The following is a 16,761-nucleotide window of genomic DNA, read 5'->3' as shown; positions in this document are numbered from 1 at the left end:
TTTGTTTTTTGAGAAGCACCTTGCCAGTGCAAAGGATTGCTGAGGAAGAGGAAGGAGCAGAGCGGAATGACTGGAGCCAGTGAGGTTGCCTGTGAAGACATGAAGGGCTATGTTGAAAGGGGCACCGCTTGCAGAGCCAAGTAGTCGTTACCAAGTGGTTAAGGCGATGGACTAGATATCATTTGGCGTCTCCACGAGTATGTTCAAATCCTGCCGACTACGTCAGATGACATTTTTGGGATTCCTCTTCAGGGCCTCCTGCGTGGGAGAACAAGGGAGCAGCCTCTATGCAAAGCAGTCAGTAAAACAGAATATGAAGCAAAGACCATTAAAGCCACAGAAGAAAGATATGAACCCAGGCCAAATGCATCCTGCTCCCCCTCCCTCACCTGTCAGGCACTAGTCTGCAGAGAAACTGAACACGCCCACTCTCCTCCAAGGAGAATTCAGCTCAGGAAACGCCTAGCCACAGGCCCTAGATTGGACGAGGCACTTCTTTTCATACCTGTAAAGACCAACCCGTCTCTCTGTGGAGTCCATTCATGGCCTCCAAGACAGAAGTTTTGCCATGGTGCCTATCGTGGCTGCCATCTCCCTGACGTTAAAGCTACCACCTCTTCCGGCCTGATTTTTTTCCCCGTCTCAAAACATGAACATACAAGGAGTGCTAATTTCACATGCATGCCTGCTTTTAGCTTGAGACGCTTTAGAAAGTCTTCTGTGGAATAGGAATGATGTATAGGAGAGCAGGGAAAATGGTCCAGTGAACGGAAAGAAAAAAGACTACGGATGGAGGTAAAGTGCCCTGTTGAGATTCACTTGTGTGGGTAGTTGTGGCCGAGTGGTTAAGGCGATGGACTAGAAATCCATTGGGGTATCCCCGCGCAGGTTCGAATCCTGCCAACTACGCTGTCCCTTTTGTGAACAGTATTTTCCCATAATTCTTTGAAATACCTACTGGCATAAATGCGGGCTCCAAAAGCAGGACTAATAGGGTCAGCGGCCTGGGAGGGCTCAAACTTTTGCCATTGTGGCCTTCCTCTCTAGAAAAGGACTGCTTCTGTCAGGAGGCTAGACCGCCAGCAGAAATAGAAACGAGCTACGTTGAAAATGGACCATAGCTTTAAGCAAGTAGTCGTGGCCGAGTGGTTAAGGCGATGGACTTGAAATCCATTGGGGTCTCCCCGCGTAGGTTCAAATCCTGCCGACTACGTGCTACTTCACCTTTGGTGATATTTTATACTTCATATTAAATGGCATCTGCACAAGCAGGCCGAATATAGCTATCACTCTCAATAGAGCTAAGGAAGGCGAAACACTGGGCAGGGAATGGGATCAAAAGAGTGGCCGGAGAAGGCATGAGACTACCTGTCTGGCACTCCTGCCACTTGTGCACCCCAGCTGTCGAGAAGACATGTGTCGAGTAATAGCCAAGGAGATTGGGAAAGAACTTCAGTTATCATCTCGCCAGTAAGTTCCATCTGAGGTATCAGATGCATGAAGGAAGTAGCCTTATTGGGGCGTCTGACAGTGTCATTATTTTCCTAAAGTGTCATAACTGCATTCTTTTACAACCTCCTTTTTGCTTTTCTCTGGCCAGGAACATGAACTTTATAATAGTGCCTTTGAGTCACGTCAGTATGCAGGTATGGACCGAGTGTATTTTTTGCAGTAGAACGGATAGGCAAAGATGGGAAGGCAGTGGAGCAGAGTGAACTGAGGGAAAGAAAAAGACTGCTGTGAGAGTGAGAACCTCAGCTTAAGTGGCAGCCACCCCTCGTGAGTAGTCGTGGCCGAGTGGTTAAGGCGATGGACTCGAAATCCATTGGGGTGTCCCCGCGCAGGTTCAAATCCTGCCGACTACGTCGGTGCTCTTTCACAATGATGTGTTAGGTTTTTCCTTGGATGCCTCCTTTCCCAGGAATAAGCATGTATTATTCAACAACGTTGAGAGCACAGGTAAAACAAAGACAAGAATGTGAAACAATGCACTGTGCAATGCCAGCATGAAAACTCTCAAGGAGTACGCTGCCCAGGCCTACAGCTTCTCAGACACTGTGTCTGTCTATTTTGGGGAGCTGCAGAGAAGCCTTGCCTGTGCTTTTCGAGCCTGCTGTCTGGGGTGAGTGCCTGGATAAATTGTTGTTGGGAAGGACAAGGCAGCTAGCTCCTCTACAGGGGTCAATTTAGGAGGTTGGTGGGAAGCACAGGAAGGGGCAGGAAGGAAGCTCTCTGCTGTTGCTTCTCGGCCTAGGCAGAGCTGCAGGTGTGGTTAAAAAGGATTGGCGTTTGGCCAGGTCCCAGACCACAGTGCAACCTAGGGCAACAAGAGAGGTGAGGCTACTGAGGCCCTTACCCTGAGCCTTCTGACCCCACCGCCCCTTTGGCCCCGATCGGCCACGATCGGCCAAAACCTCTCTATAAGGGCTAAAGGTGATTATTATATATGCCTGAGTAACTTAGGGTCCCTCGCATAAATGGACTCCTGCTGAAGGAGCTCGCCTTTGCTTTGGGACTGGCCCAACACGGCCTTGCTCTCCTCAACAAACCTGCCACCAGCCAGGAGGCTGAATGGCTTGCAGAAGGACACTCCCAGGTATGCCCAAGCACTTCATTTGCATAGAGACTACCCTCTCTTGGGCCCGCCTCCACTCACCTATTAAGTAATGTGGCTAGAATATCAAGACAGAAAGAGGAGCAGGGCCTGACAGCCTTTCAAAGGCTCAACTGAGGTGCTGGGCTGACGGCTGGGATCACCAAAGCCTGGGATGACTCCAATATGGAAGCAGAAGCCTTAGGGCAAACAAAGGTCAGCAGTTGATGTGCTGTAAAGAAGAAGGGCTGCAGAGGGCCTCAGCAAAGCCTTCGGAATACTTGTGGATTGGCAGGAGTGCCTATATTTGTTTTTTGAGAAGCACCTTGCCAGTGCAAAGGATTGCTGAGGAAGAGGAAGGAGCAGAGCGGAATGACTGGAGCCAGTGAGGTTGCCTGTGAAGACATGAAGGGCTATGTTGAAAGGGGCACCGCTTGCAGAGCCAAGTAGTCGTTACCAAGTGGTTAAGGCGATGGACTAGATATCATTTGGCGTCTCCACGAGTATGTTCAAATCCTGCCGACTACGTCAGATGACATTTTTGGGATTCCTCTTCAGGGCCTCCTGCGTGGGAGAACAAGGGAGCAGCCTCTATGCAAAGCAGTCAGTAAAACAGAATATGAAGCAAAGACCATTAAAGCCACAGAAGAAAGATATGAACCCAGGCCAAATGCATCCTGCTCCCCCTCCCTCACCTGTCAGGCACTAGTCTGCAGAGAAACTGAACACGCCCACTCTCCTCCAAGGAGAATTCAGCTCAGGAAACGCCTAGCCACAGGCCCTAGATTGGACGAGGCACTTCTTTTCATACCTGTAAAGACCAACCCGTCTCTCTGTGGAGTCCATTCATGGCCTCCAAGACAGAAGTTTTGCCATGGTGCCTATCGTGGCTGCCATCTCCCTGACGTTAAAGCTACCACCTCTTCCGGCCTGATTTTTTTCCCCCGTCTCAAAACATGAACATACAAGGAGTGCTAATTTCACATGCATGCCTGCTTTTAGCTTGAGACGCTTTAGAAAGTCTTCTGTGGAATAGGAATGATGTATAGGAGAGCAGGGAAAATGGTCCAGTGAACGGAAAGAAAAAAGACTACGGATGGAGGTAAAGTGCCCTGTTGAGATTCACTTGTGTGGGTAGTTGTGGCCGAGTGGTTAAGGCGATGGACTAGAAATCCATTGGGGTATCCCCGCGCAGGTTCGAATCCTGCCAACTACGCTGTCCCTTTTGTGAACAGTATTTTCCCATAATTCTTTGAAATACCTTCTGGCATAAATGCGGGCTCCAAAAGCAGGACTAATAGGGTCAGCGGCCTGGGAGGGCTCAAACTTTTGCCATTGTGGCCTTCCTCTCTAGAAAAGGACTGCTTCTGTCCAGAGGCTAGACCGCCAGCAGAAATAGAAACGAGCTACGTTGAAAATGGACCATAGCTTTAAGCAAGTAGTCGTGGCCGAGTGGTTAAGGCGATGGACTTGAAATCCATTGGGGTCTCCCCGCGTAGGTTCAAATCCTGCCGACTACGTGCTACTTCACCTTTGGTGATATTTTATACTTCATATTAAATGGCATCTGCACAAGCTGGCCGAATATAGCTATCACTCTCAATAGAGCTAAGGAAGGCGAAACACTGGGCAGGGAATGGGATCAAAAGAGTGGCCGGAGAAGGCATGAGACTACCTGTCTGGCACTCCTGCCACTTGTGCACCCCAGCTGTCGAGAAGACACATGTCGAGTAATAGCCAAGGAGATTGGGAAAGAACTTCAGTTATCATCTCGCCAGTAAGTTCCATCTGAGGTATCAGATGCATGAAGGAAGTAGCCTTATTGGGGCGTCTGACAGTGTCATTATTTTCCTAAAGTGTCATAACTGCATTCTTTTACAACCTCCTTTTTGCTTTTCTCTGGCCAGGAACATGAACTTTATAATAGTGCCTTTGAGTCACGTCAGTATGCAGGTATGGACCGAGTGTATTTTTTGCAGTAGAACGGATAGGCAAAGATGGGAAGGCAGTGGAGCAGAGTGAACTGAGGGAAAGCAAAAGACTGCTGTGAGAGTGAGAACCTCAGCTTAAGTGGCAGCCACCCCTCGTGAGTAGTCGTGGCCGAGTGGTTAAGGCGATGGACTCGAAATCCATTGGGGTGTCCCCGCGCAGTTTCAAATCCTGCCGACTACGTCGGTGCTCTTTCACAATGATGTGTTAGGTTTTTCCTTGGATGCCTCCTTTCCCAGGAATAAGCATGTATTATTCAACAACGTTGAGAGCACAGGTAAAACAAAGACAAGAATGTGAAACAATGCACTGTGCAATGCCAGCATGAAAACTCTCAAGGAGTACGCTGCCCAGGCCTACAGCTTCTCAGACACTGTATCTGTCTATTTTGGGGAGCTGCAGAGAAGCCTTGCCTGTGCTTTTCGAGCCTGCTGTCTGGGGTGAGTGCCTGGATAAATTGTTGTTGGGAAGGACAAGGCAGCTAGCTCCTCTACAGGGGTCAATTTAGGAGGTTGGTGGGAAGCACAGGAAGGGGCAGGAAGGAAGCTCTCTGCTGTTGCTTCTCGGCCTAGGCAGAGCTGCAGGTGTGGTTAAAAAGGATTGGCGTTTGGCCAGGTCCCAGACCACAGTGCAACCTAGGGCAACAAGAGAGGTGAGGCTACTGAGGCCCTTACCCTGAGCCTTCTGACCCCACCGCCCCTTTGGCCCCGATCGGCCACGATCGGCCAAAACCTCTCTATAAGGGCTAAAGGTGATTATTATATATGCCTGAGTAACTTAGGGTCCCTCGCATAAATGGACTCCTGCTGAAGGAGCTCGCCTTTGCTTTGGGACTGGCCCAACACGGCCTTGCTCTCCTCAACAAACCTGCCACCAGCCAGGAGGCTGAATGGCTTGCAGAAGGACACTCCCAGGTATGCCCAAGCACTTCATTTGCATAGAGACTACCCTCTCTTGGGCCCGCCTCCACTCACCTATTAAGTAATGTGGCTAGAATATCAAGACAGAAAGAGGAGCAGGGCCTGACAGCCTTTCAAAGGCTCAACTGAGGTGCTGGGCTGACGGCTGGGATCACCAAAGCCTGGGATGACTCCAATATGGAAGCAGAAGCCTTAGGGCAAACAAAGGTCAGCAGTTGATGTGCTGTAAAGAAGAAGGGCTGCAGAGGGCCTCAGCAAAGCCTTCGGAATACTTGTGGATTGGCAGGAGTGCCTATATTTGTTTTTTGAGAAGCACCTTGCCAGTGCAAAGGATTGCTGAGGAAGAGGAAGGAGCAGAGCGGAATGACTGGAGCCAGTGAGGTTGCCTGTGAAGACATGAAGGGCTATGTTGAAAGGGGCACCGCTTGCAGAGCCAAGTAGTCGTTACCAAGTGGTTAAGGCGATGGACTAGATATCATTTGGCGTCTCCACGAGTATGTTCAAATCCTGCCGACTACGTCAGATGACATTTTTGGGATTCCTCTTCAGGGCCTCCTGCGTGGGAGAACAAGGGAGCAGCCTCTATGCAAAGCAGTCAGTAAAACAGAATATGAAGCAAAGACCATTAAAGCCACAGAAGAAAGATATGAACCCAGGCCAAATGCATCCTGCTCCCCCTCCCTCACCTGTCAGGCACTAGTCTGCAGAGAAACTGAACACGCCCACTCTCCTCCAAGGAGAATTCAGCTCAGGAAACGCCTAGCCACAGGCCCTAGATTGGACGAGGCACTTCTTTTCATACCTGTAAAGACCAACCCGTCTCTCTGTGGAGTCCATTCATGGCCTCCAAGACAGAAGTTTTGCCATGGTGCCTATCGTGGCTGCCATCTCCCTGACGTTAAAGCTACCACCTCTTCCGGCCTGATTTTTTTCCCCCGTCTCAAAACATGAACATACAAGGAGTGCTAATTTCACATGCATGCCTGCTTTTAGCTTGAGACGCTTTAGAAAGTCTTCTGTGGAATAGGAATGATGTATAGGAGAGCAGGGAAAATGGTCCAGTGAACGGAAAGAAAAAAGACTACGGATGGAGGTAAAGTGCCCTGTTGAGATTCACTTGTGTGGGTAGTTGTGGCCGAGTGGTTAAGGCGATGGACTAGAAATCCATTGGGGTATCCCCGCGCAGGTTCGAATCCTGCCAACTACGCTGTCCCTTTTGTGAACAGTATTTTCCCATAATTCTTTGAAATACCTACTGGCATAAATGCGGGCTCCAAAAGCAGGACTAATAGGGTCAGCGGCCTGGGAGGGCTCAAACTTTTGCCATTGTGGCCTTCCTCTCTAGAAAAGGACTGCTTCTGTCCGGAGGCTAGACCGCCAGCAGAAATAGAAACGAGCTACGTTGAAAATGGACCATAGCTTTAAGCAAGTAGTCGTGGCCGAGTGGTTAAGGCGATGGACTTGAAATCCATTGGGGTCTCCCCGCGTAGGTTCAAATCCTGCCGACTACGTGCTACTTCACCTTTGGTGATATTTTATACTTCATATTAAATGGCATCTGCACAAGCAGGCCGAATATAGCTATCACTCTCAATAGAGCTAAGGAAGGCGAAACACTGGGCAGGGAATGGGATCAAAAGAGTGGCCGGAGAAGGCATGAGACTACCTGTCTGGCACTCCTGCCACTTGTGCACCCCAGCTGTCGAGAAGACACATGTCGAGTAATAGCCAAGGAGATTGGGAAAGAACTTCAGTTATCATCTCGCCAGTAAGTTCCATCTGAGGTATCAGATGCATGAAGGAAGTAGCCTTATTGGGGCGTCTGACAGTGTCATTATTTTCCTAAAGTGTCATAACTGCATTCTTTTACAACCTCCTTTTTGCTTTTCTCTGGCCAGGAACATGAACTTTATAATAGTGCCTTTGAGTCACGTCAGTATGCAGGTATGGACCGAGTGTATTTTTTGCAGTAGAACGGATAGGCAAAGATGGGAAGGCAGTGGAGCAGAGTGAACTGAGGGAAAGAAAAAGACTGCTGTGAGAGTGAGAACCTCAGCTTAAGTGGCAGCCACCCCTCGTGAGTAGTCGTGGCCGAGTGGTTAAGGCGATGGACTCGAAATCCATTGGGGTGTCCCCGCGCAGGTTCAAATCCTGCCGACTACGTCGGTGCTCTTTCACAATGATGTGTTAGGTTTTTCCTTGGATGCCTCCTTTCCCAGGAATAAGCATGTATTATTCAACAACGTTGAGAGCACAGGTAAAACAAAGACAAGAATGTGAAACAATGCACTGTGCAATGCCAGCATGAAAACTCTCAAGGAGTACGCTGCCCAGGCCTACAGCTTCTCAGACACTGTGTCTGTCTATTTTGGGGAGCTGCAGAGAAGCCTTGCCTGTGCTTTTCGAGCCTGCTGTCTGGGGTGAGTGCCTGGATAAATTGTTGTTGGGAAGGACAAGGCAGCTAGCTCCTCTACAGGGGTCAATTTAGGAGGTTGGTGGGAAGCACAGGAAGGGGCAGGAAGGAAGCTCTCTGCTGTTGCTTCTCGGCCTAGGCAGAGCTGCAGGTGTGGTTAAAAAGGATTGGCGTTTGGCCAGGTCCCAGACCACAGTGCAACCTAGGGCAACAAGAGAGGTGAGGCTACTGAGGCCCTTACCCTGAGCCTTCTGACCCCACCGCCCCTTTGGCCCCGATCGGCCACGATCGGCCAAAACCTCTCTATAAGGGCTAAAGGTGATTATTATATATGCCTGAGTAACTTAGGGTCCCTCGCATAAATGGACTCCTGCTGAAGGAGCTCGCCTTTGCTTTGGGACTGGCCCAACACGGCCTTGCTCTCCTCAACAAACCTGCCACCAGCCAGGAGGCTGAATGGCTTGCAGAAGGACACTCCCAGGTATGCCCAAGCACTTCATTTGCATAGAGACTACCCTCTCTTGGGCCCGCCTCCACTCACCTATTAAGTAATGTGGCTAGAATATCAAGACAGAAAGAGGAGCAGGGCCTGACAGCCTTTCAAAGGCTCAACTGAGGTGCTGGGCTGACGGCTGGGATCACCAAAGCCTGGGATGACTCCAATATGGAAGCAGAAGCCTTAGGGCAAACAAAGGTCAGCAGTTGATGTGCTGTAAAGAAGAAGGGCTGCAGAGGGCCTCAGCAAAGCCTTCGGAATACTTGTGGATTGGCAGGAGTGCCTATATTTGTTTTTTGAGAAGCACCTTGCCAGTGCAAAGGATTGCTGAGGAAGAGGAAGGAGCAGAGCGGAATGACTGGAGCCAGTGAGGTTGCCTGTGAAGACATGAAGGGCTATGTTGAAAGGGGCACCGCTTGCAGAGCCAAGTAGTCGTTACCAAGTGGTTAAGGCGATGGACTAGATATCATTTGGCGTCTCCACGAGTATGTTCAAATCCTGCCGACTACGTCAGATGACATTTTTGGGATTCCTCTTCAGGGCCTCCTGCGTGGGAGAACAAGGGAGCAGCCTCTATGCAAAGCAGTCAGTAAAACAGAATATGAAGCAAAGACCATTAAAGCCACAGAAGAAAGATATGAACCCAGGCCAAATGCATCCTGCTCCCCCTCCCTCACCTGTCAGGCACTAGTCTGCAGAGAAACTGAACACGCCCACTCTCCTCCAAGGAGAATTCAGCTCAGGAAACGCCTAGCCACAGGCCCTAGATTGGACGAGGCACTTCTTTTCATACCTGTAAAGACCAACCCGTCTCTCTGTGGAGTCCATTCATGGCCTCCAAGACAGAAGTTTTGCCATGGTGCCTATCGTGGCTGCCATCTCCCTGACGTTAAAGCTACCACCTCTTCCGGCCTGATTTTTTTCCCCCGTCTCAAAACATGAACATACAAGGAGTGCTAATTTCACATGCATGCCTGCTTTTAGCTTGAGACGCTTTAGAAAGTCTTCTGTGGAATAGGAATGATGTATAGGAGAGCAGGGAAAATGGTCCAGTGAACGGAAAGAAAAAAGACTACGGATGGAGGTAAAGTGCCCTGTTGAGATTCACTTGTGTGGGTAGTTGTGGCCGAGTGGTTAAGGCGATGGACTAGAAATCCATTGGGGTATCCCCGCGCAGGTTCGAATCCTGCCAACTACGCTGTCCCTTTTGTGAACAGTATTTTCCCATAATTCTTTGAAATACCTTCTGGCATAAATGCGGGCTCCAAAAGCAGGACTAATAGGGTCAGCGGCCTGGGAGGGCTCAAACTTTTGCCATTGTGGCCTTCCTCTCTAGAAAAGGACTGCTTCTGTCCAGAGGCTAGACCGCCAGCAGAAATAGAAACGAGCTACGTTGAAAATGGACCATAGCTTTAAGCAAGTAGTCGTGGCCGAGTGGTTAAGGCGATGGACTTGAAATCCATTGGGGTCTCCCCGCGTAGGTTCAAATCCTGCCGACTACGTGCTACTTCACCTTTGGTGATATTTTATACTTCATATTAAATGGCATCTGCACAAGCTGGCCGAATATAGCTATCACTCTCAATAGAGCTAAGGAAGGCGAAACACTGGGCAGGGAATGGGATCAAAAGAGTGGCCGGAGAAGGCATGAGACTACCTGTCTGGCACTCCTGCCACTTGTGCACCCCAGCTGTCGAGAAGACACATGTCGAGTAATAGCCAAGGAGATTGGGAAAGAACTTCAGTTATCATCTCGCCAGTAAGTTCCATCTGAGGTATCAGATGCATGAAGGAAGTAGCCTTATTGGGGCGTCTGACAGTGTCATTATTTTCCTAAAGTGTCATAACTGCATTCTTTTACAACCTCCTTTTTGCTTTTCTCTGGCCAGGAACATGAACTTTATAATAGTGCCTTTGAGTCACGTCAGTATGCAGGTATGGACCGAGTGTATTTTTTGCAGTAGAACGGATAGGCAAAGATGGGAAGGCAGTGGAGCAGAGTGAACTGAGGGAAAGCAAAAGACTGCTGTGAGAGTGAGAACCTCAGCTTAAGTGGCAGCCACCCCTCGTGAGTAGTCGTGGCCGAGTGGTTAAGGCGATGGACTCGAAATCCATTGGGGTGTCCCCGCGCAGTTTCAAATCCTGCCGACTACGTCGGTGCTCTTTCACAATGATGTGTTAGGTTTTTCCTTGGATGCCTCCTTTCCCAGGAATAAGCATGTATTATTCAACAACGTTGAGAGCACAGGTAAAACAAAGACAAGAATGTGAAACAATGCACTGTGCAATGCCAGCATGAAAACTCTCAAGGAGTACGCTGCCCAGGCCTACAGCTTCTCAGACACTGTATCTGTCTATTTTGGGGAGCTGCAGAGAAGCCTTGCCTGTGCTTTTCGAGCCTGCTGTCTGGGGTGAGTGCCTGGATAAATTGTTGTTGGGAAGGACAAGGCAGCTAGCTCCTCTACAGGGGTCAATTTAGGAGGTTGGTGGGAAGCACAGGAAGGGGCAGGAAGGAAGCTCTCTGCTGTTGCTTCTCGGCCTAGGCAGAGCTGCAGGTGTGGTTAAAAAGGATTGGCGTTTGGCCAGGTCCCAGACCACAGTGCAACCTAGGGCAACAAGAGAGGTGAGGCTACTGAGGCCCTTACCCTGAGCCTTCTGACCCCACCGCCCCTTTGGCCCCGATCGGCCACGATCGGCCAAAACCTCTCTATAAGGGCTAAAGGTGATTATTATATATGCCTGAGTAACTTAGGGTCCCTCGCATAAATGGACTCCTGCTGAAGGAGCTCGCCTTTGCTTTGGGACTGGCCCAACACGGCCTTGCTCTCCTCAACAAACCTGCCACCAGCCAGGAGGCTGAATGGCTTGCAGAAGGACACTCCCAGGTATGCCCAAGCACTTCATTTGCATAGAGACTACCCTCTCTTGGGCCCGCCTCCACTCACCTATTAAGTAATGTGGCTAGAATATCAAGACAGAAAGAGGAGCAGGGCCTGACAGCCTTTCAAAGGCTCAACTGAGGTGCTGGGCTGACGGCTGGGATCACCAAAGCCTGGGATGACTCCAATATGGAAGCAGAAGCCTTAGGGCAAACAAAGGTCAGCAGTTGATGTGCTGTAAAGAAGAAGGGCTGCAGAGGGCCTCAGCAAAGCCTTCGGAATACTTGTGGATTGGCAGGAGTGCCTATATTTGTTTTTTGAGAAGCACCTTGCCAGTGCAAAGGATTGCTGAGGAAGAGGAAGGAGCAGAGCGGAATGACTGGAGCCAGTGAGGTTGCCTGTGAAGACATGAAGGGCTATGTTGAAAGGGGCACCGCTTGCAGAGCCAAGTAGTCGTTACCAAGTGGTTAAGGCGATGGACTAGATATCATTTGGCGTCTCCACGAGTATGTTCAAATCCTGCCGACTACGTCAGATGACATTTTTGGGATTCCTCTTCAGGGCCTCCTGCGTGGGAGAACAAGGGAGCAGCCTCTATGCAAAGCAGTCAGTAAAACAGAATATGAAGCAAAGACCATTAAAGCCACAGAAGAAAGATATGAACCCAGGCCAAATGCATCCTGCTCCCCCTCCCTCACCTGTCAGGCACTAGTCTGCAGAGAAACTGAACACGCCCACTCTCCTCCAAGGAGAATTCAGCTCAGGAAACGCCTAGCCACAGGCCCTAGATTGGACGAGGCACTTCTTTTCATACCTGTAAAGACCAACCCGTCTCTCTGTGGAGTCCATTCATGGCCTCCAAGACAGAAGTTTTGCCATGGTGCCTATCGTGGCTGCCATCTCCCTGACGTTAAAGCTACCACCTCTTCCGGCCTGATTTTTTTCCCCCGTCTCAAAACATGAACATACAAGGAGTGCTAATTTCACATGCATGCCTGCTTTTAGCTTGAGACGCTTTAGAAAGTCTTCTGTGGAATAGGAATGATGTATAGGAGAGCAGGGAAAATGGTCCAGTGAACGGAAAGAAAAAAGACTACGGATGGAGGTAAAGTGCCCTGTTGAGATTCACTTGTGTGGGTAGTTGTGGCCGAGTGGTTAAGGCGATGGACTAGAAATCCATTGGGGTATCCCCGCGCAGGTTCGAATCCTGCCAACTACGCTGTCCCTTTTGTGAACAGTATTTTCCCATAATTCTTTGAAATACCTACTGGCATAAATGCGGGCTCCAAAAGCAGGACTAATAGGGTCAGCGGCCTGGGAGGGCTCAAACTTTTGCCATTGTGGCCTTCCTCTCTAGAAAAGGACTGCTTCTGTCCAGAGGCTAGACCGCCAGCAGAAATAGAAACGAGCTACGTTGAAAATGGACCATAGCTTTAAGCAAGTAGTCGTGGCCGAGTGGTTAAGGCGATGGACTTGAAATCCATTGGGGTCTCCCCGCGTAGGTTCAAATCCTGCCGACTACGTGCTACTTCACCTTTGGTGATATTTTATACTTCATATTAAATGGCATCTGCACAAGCAGGCCGAATATAGCTATCACTCTCAATAGAGCTAAGGAAGGCGAAACACTGGGCAGGGAATGGGATCAAAAGAGTGGCCGGAGAAGGCATGAGACTACCTGTCTGGCACTCCTGCCACTTGTGCACCCCAGCTGTCGAGAAGACACATGTCGAGTAATAGCCAAGGAGATTGGGAAAGAACTTCAGTTATCATCTCGCCAGTAAGTTCCATCTGAGGTATCAGATGCATGAAGGAAGTAGCCTTATTGGGGCGTCTGACAGTGTCATTATTTTCCTAAAGTGTCATAACTGCATTCTTTTACAACCTCCTTTTTGCTTTTCTCTGGCCAGGAACATGAACTTTATAATAGTGCCTTTGAGTCACGTCAGTATGCAGGTATGGACCGAGTGTATTTTTTGCAGTAGAACGGATAGGCAAAGATGGGAAGGCAGTGGAGCAGAGTGAACTGAGGGAAAGAAAAAGACTGCTGTGAGAGTGAGAACCTCAGCTTAAGTGGCAGCCACCCCTCGTGAGTAGTCGTGGCCGAGTGGTTAAGGCGATGGACTCGAAATCCATTGGGGTGTCCCCGCGCAGGTTCAAATCCTGCCGACTACGTCGGTGCTCTTTCACAATGATGTGTTAGGTTTTTCCTTGGATGCCTCCTTTCCCAGGAATAAGCATGTATTATTCAACAACGTTGAGAGCACAGGTAAAACAAAGACAAGAATGTGAAACAATGCACTGTGCAATGCCAGCATGAAAACTCTCAAGGAGTACGCTGCCCAGGCCTACAGCTTCTCAGACACTGTGTCTGTCTATTTTGGGGAGCTGCAGAGAAGCCTTGCCTGTGCTTTTCGAGCCTGCTGTCTGGGGTGAGTGCCTGGATAAATTGTTGTTGGGAAGGACAAGGCAGCTAGCTCCTCTACAGGGGTCAATTTAGGAGGTTGGTGGGAAGCACAGGAAGGGGCAGGAAGGAAGCTCTCTGCTGTTGCTTCTCGGCCTAGGCAGAGCTGCAGGTGTGGTTAAAAAGGATTGGCGTTTGGCCAGGTCCCAGACCACAGTGCAACCTAGGGCAACAAGAGAGGTGAGGCTACTGAGGCCCTTACCCTGAGCCTTCTGACCCCACCGCCCCTTTGGCCCCGATCGGCCACGATCGGCCAAAACCTCTCTATAAGGGCTAAAGGTGATTATTATATATGCCTGAGTAACTTAGGGTCCCTCGCATAAATGGACTCCTGCTGAAGGAGCTCGCCTTTGCTTTGGGACTGGCCCAACACGGCCTTGCTCTCCTCAACAAACCTGCCACCAGCCAGGAGGCTGAATGGCTTGCAGAAGGACACTCCCAGGTATGCCCAAGCACTTCATTTGCATAGAGACTACCCTCTCTTGGGCCCGCCTCCACTCACCTATTAAGTAATGTGGCTAGAATATCAAGACAGAAAGAGGAGCAGGGCCTGACAGCCTTTCAAAGGCTCAACTGAGGTGCTGGGCTGACGGCTGGGATCACCAAAGCCTGGGATGACTCCAATATGGAAGCAGAAGCCTTAGGGCAAACAAAGGTCAGCAGTTGATGTGCTGTAAAGAAGAAGGGCTGCAGAGGGCCTCAGCAAAGCCTTCGGAATACTTGTGGATTGGCAGGAGTGCCTATATTTGTTTTTTGAGAAGCACCTTGCCAGTGCAAAGGATTGCTGAGGAAGAGGAAGGAGCAGAGCGGAATGACTGGAGCCAGTGAGGTTGCCTGTGAAGACATGAAGGGCTATGTTGAAAGGGGCACCGCTTGCAGAGCCAAGTAGTCGTTACCAAGTGGTTAAGGCGATGGACTAGATATCATTTGGCGTCTCCACGAGTATGTTCAAATCCTGCCGACTACGTCAGATGACATTTTTGGGATTCCTCTTCAGGGCCTCCTGCGTGGGAGAACAAGGGAGCAGCCTCTATGCAAAGCAGTCAGTAAAACAGAATATGAAGCAAAGACCATTAAAGCCACAGAAGAAAGATATGAACCCAGGCCAAATGCATCCTGCTCCCCCTCCCTCACCTGTCAGGCACTAGTCTGCAGAGAAACTGAACACGCCCACTCTCCTCCAAGGAGAATTCAGCTCAGGAAACGCCTAGCCACAGGCCCTAGATTGGACGAGGCACTTCTTTTCATACCTGTAAAGACCAACCCGTCTCTCTGTGGAGTCCATTCATGGCCTCCAAGACAGAAGTTTTGCCATGGTGCCTATCGTGGCTGCCATCTCCCTGACGTTAAAGCTACCACCTCTTCCGGCCTGATTTTTTTCCCCCGTCTCAAAACATGAACATACAAGGAGTGCTAATTTCACATGCATGCCTGCTTTTAGCTTGAGACGCTTTAGAAAGTCTTCTGTGGAATAGGAATGATGTATAGGAGAGCAGGGAAAATGGTCCAGTGAACGGAAAGAAAAAAGACTACGGATGGAGGTAAAGTGCCCTGTTGAGATTCACTTGTGTGGGTAGTTGTGGCCGAGTGGTTAAGGCGATGGACTAGAAATCCATTGGGGTATCCCCGCGCAGGTTCGAATCCTGCCAACTACGCTGTCCCTTTTGTGAACAGTATTTTCCCATAATTCTTTGAAATACCTTCTGGCATAAATGCGGGCTCCAAAAGCAGGACTAATAGGGTCAGCGGCCTGGGAGGGCTCAAACTTTTGCCATTGTGGCCTTCCTCTCTAGAAAAGGACTGCTTCTGTCCAGAGGCTAGACCGCCAGCAGAAATAGAAACGAGCTACGTTGAAAATGGACCATAGCTTTAAGCAAGTAGTCGTGGCCGAGTGGTTAAGGCGATGGACTTGAAATCCATTGGGGTCTCCCCGCGTAGGTTCAAATCCTGCCGACTACGTGCTACTTCACCTTTGGTGATATTTTATACTTCATATTAAATGGCACCTGCACAAGCTGGCCGAATATAGCTATCACTCTCAATAGAGCTAAGGAAGGCGAAACACTGGGCAGGGAATGGGATCAAAAGAGTGGCCGGAGAAGGCATGAGACTACCTGTCTGGCACTCCTGCCACTTGTGCACCCCAGCTGTCGAGAAGACACATGTCGAGTAATAGCCAAGGAGATTGGGAAAGAACTTCAGTTATCATCTCGCCAGTAAGTTCCATCTGAGGTATCAGATGCATGAAGGAAGTAGCCTTATTGGGGCGTCTGACAGTGTCATTATTTTCCTAAAGTGTCATAACTGCATTCTTTTACAACCTCCTTTTTGCTTTTCTCTGGCCAGGAACATGAACTTTATAATAGTGCCTTTGAGTCACGTCAGTATGCAGGTATGGACCGAGTGTATTTTTTGCAGTAGAACGGATAGGCAAAGATGGGAAGGCAGTGGAGCAGAGTGAACTGAGGGAAAGCAAAAGACTGCTGTGAGAGTGAGAACCTCAGCTTAAGTGGCAGCCACCCCTCGTGAGTAGTCGTGGCCGAGTGGTTAAGGCGATGGACTCGAAATCCATTGGGGTGTCCCCGCGCAGTTTCAAATCCTGCCGACTACGTCGGTGCTCTTTCACAATGATGTGTTAGGTTTTTCCTTGGATGCCTCCTTTCCCAGGAATAAGCATGTATTATTCAACAACGTTGAGAGCACAGGTAAAACAAAGACAAGAATGTGAAACAATGCACTGTGCAATGCCAGCATGAAAACTCTCAAGGAGTACGCTGCCCAGGCCTACAGCTTCTCAGACACTGTATCTGTCTATTTTGGGGAGCTGCAGAGAAGCCTTGCCTGTGCTTTTCGAGCCTGCTGTCTGGGGTGAGTGCCTGGATAAATTGTTGTTGGGAAGGACAAGGCAGCTAGCTCCTCTACAGGGGTCAATTTAGGAGGTTGGTGGGAAGCACAGGAAGGGGCAGGAAGGAAGCTCTCTGCTGTTGCTTCTCGGCCTAGGCAGAGC

The 16,761-nt window shown here is 49.7% G+C and overlaps 18 non-coding genes across 18 annotated transcripts; all 18 read left to right on the top strand.

The window, feature by feature from the left end:
* The first annotated feature begins 827 nt into the window (after positions 1-827).
* On the top strand, positions 828-909 carry TRNAS-AGA (transfer RNA serine (anticodon AGA)). Its single transcript has one exon. It is a non-coding gene; the product is annotated as a tRNA-Ser (tRNA).
* A 222-nt stretch (positions 910-1,131) lies between these two features.
* Positions 1,132-1,213, top strand: TRNAS-UGA (transfer RNA serine (anticodon UGA)). The gene has a single exon. It is a non-coding gene; the product is annotated as a tRNA-Ser (tRNA).
* Positions 1,214-1,783: 570 nt separating this feature from the next.
* TRNAS-CGA (transfer RNA serine (anticodon CGA)) lies at positions 1,784-1,865 on the top strand. The gene has a single exon. It is a non-coding gene; the product is annotated as a tRNA-Ser (tRNA).
* Positions 1,866-3,727: 1,862 nt separating this feature from the next.
* Positions 3,728-3,809, top strand: TRNAS-AGA (transfer RNA serine (anticodon AGA)). Its single transcript has one exon. It is a non-coding gene; the product is annotated as a tRNA-Ser (tRNA).
* Positions 3,810-4,031: 222 nt separating this feature from the next.
* On the top strand, positions 4,032-4,113 carry TRNAS-UGA (transfer RNA serine (anticodon UGA)). Its single transcript has one exon. It is a non-coding gene; the product is annotated as a tRNA-Ser (tRNA).
* Positions 4,114-4,683: 570 nt separating this feature from the next.
* On the top strand, positions 4,684-4,765 carry TRNAS-CGA (transfer RNA serine (anticodon CGA)). The gene has a single exon. It is a non-coding gene; the product is annotated as a tRNA-Ser (tRNA).
* A 1,862-nt stretch (positions 4,766-6,627) lies between these two features.
* TRNAS-AGA (transfer RNA serine (anticodon AGA)) lies at positions 6,628-6,709 on the top strand. Its single transcript has one exon. It is a non-coding gene; the product is annotated as a tRNA-Ser (tRNA).
* A 222-nt stretch (positions 6,710-6,931) lies between these two features.
* Positions 6,932-7,013, top strand: TRNAS-UGA (transfer RNA serine (anticodon UGA)). The gene has a single exon. It is a non-coding gene; the product is annotated as a tRNA-Ser (tRNA).
* Positions 7,014-7,583: 570 nt separating this feature from the next.
* On the top strand, positions 7,584-7,665 carry TRNAS-CGA (transfer RNA serine (anticodon CGA)). Its single transcript has one exon. It is a non-coding gene; the product is annotated as a tRNA-Ser (tRNA).
* Positions 7,666-9,527: 1,862 nt separating this feature from the next.
* On the top strand, positions 9,528-9,609 carry TRNAS-AGA (transfer RNA serine (anticodon AGA)). Its single transcript has one exon. It is a non-coding gene; the product is annotated as a tRNA-Ser (tRNA).
* A 222-nt stretch (positions 9,610-9,831) lies between these two features.
* Positions 9,832-9,913, top strand: TRNAS-UGA (transfer RNA serine (anticodon UGA)). Its single transcript has one exon. It is a non-coding gene; the product is annotated as a tRNA-Ser (tRNA).
* A 570-nt stretch (positions 9,914-10,483) lies between these two features.
* Positions 10,484-10,565, top strand: TRNAS-CGA (transfer RNA serine (anticodon CGA)). Its single transcript has one exon. It is a non-coding gene; the product is annotated as a tRNA-Ser (tRNA).
* A 1,862-nt stretch (positions 10,566-12,427) lies between these two features.
* On the top strand, positions 12,428-12,509 carry TRNAS-AGA (transfer RNA serine (anticodon AGA)). The gene has a single exon. It is a non-coding gene; the product is annotated as a tRNA-Ser (tRNA).
* A 222-nt stretch (positions 12,510-12,731) lies between these two features.
* Positions 12,732-12,813, top strand: TRNAS-UGA (transfer RNA serine (anticodon UGA)). The gene has a single exon. It is a non-coding gene; the product is annotated as a tRNA-Ser (tRNA).
* Positions 12,814-13,383: 570 nt separating this feature from the next.
* Positions 13,384-13,465, top strand: TRNAS-CGA (transfer RNA serine (anticodon CGA)). Its single transcript has one exon. It is a non-coding gene; the product is annotated as a tRNA-Ser (tRNA).
* Positions 13,466-15,327: 1,862 nt separating this feature from the next.
* On the top strand, positions 15,328-15,409 carry TRNAS-AGA (transfer RNA serine (anticodon AGA)). The gene has a single exon. It is a non-coding gene; the product is annotated as a tRNA-Ser (tRNA).
* A 222-nt stretch (positions 15,410-15,631) lies between these two features.
* Positions 15,632-15,713, top strand: TRNAS-UGA (transfer RNA serine (anticodon UGA)). The gene has a single exon. It is a non-coding gene; the product is annotated as a tRNA-Ser (tRNA).
* A 570-nt stretch (positions 15,714-16,283) lies between these two features.
* Positions 16,284-16,365, top strand: TRNAS-CGA (transfer RNA serine (anticodon CGA)). Its single transcript has one exon. It is a non-coding gene; the product is annotated as a tRNA-Ser (tRNA).
* Positions 16,366-16,761: the final 396 nt, after the last annotated feature.

The sequence above is a fragment of the Pleurodeles waltl genome, unplaced genomic scaffold (assembly GCF_031143425.1).
Source record: "Pleurodeles waltl isolate 20211129_DDA unplaced genomic scaffold, aPleWal1.hap1.20221129 scaffold_225, whole genome shotgun sequence".
Lineage (NCBI taxonomy): Eukaryota > Metazoa > Chordata > Amphibia > Caudata > Salamandridae > Pleurodeles > Pleurodeles waltl.
Note: the sequence above shows the minus strand (reverse complement) of the source record. Positions and strands in the feature narration are given on the sequence as shown.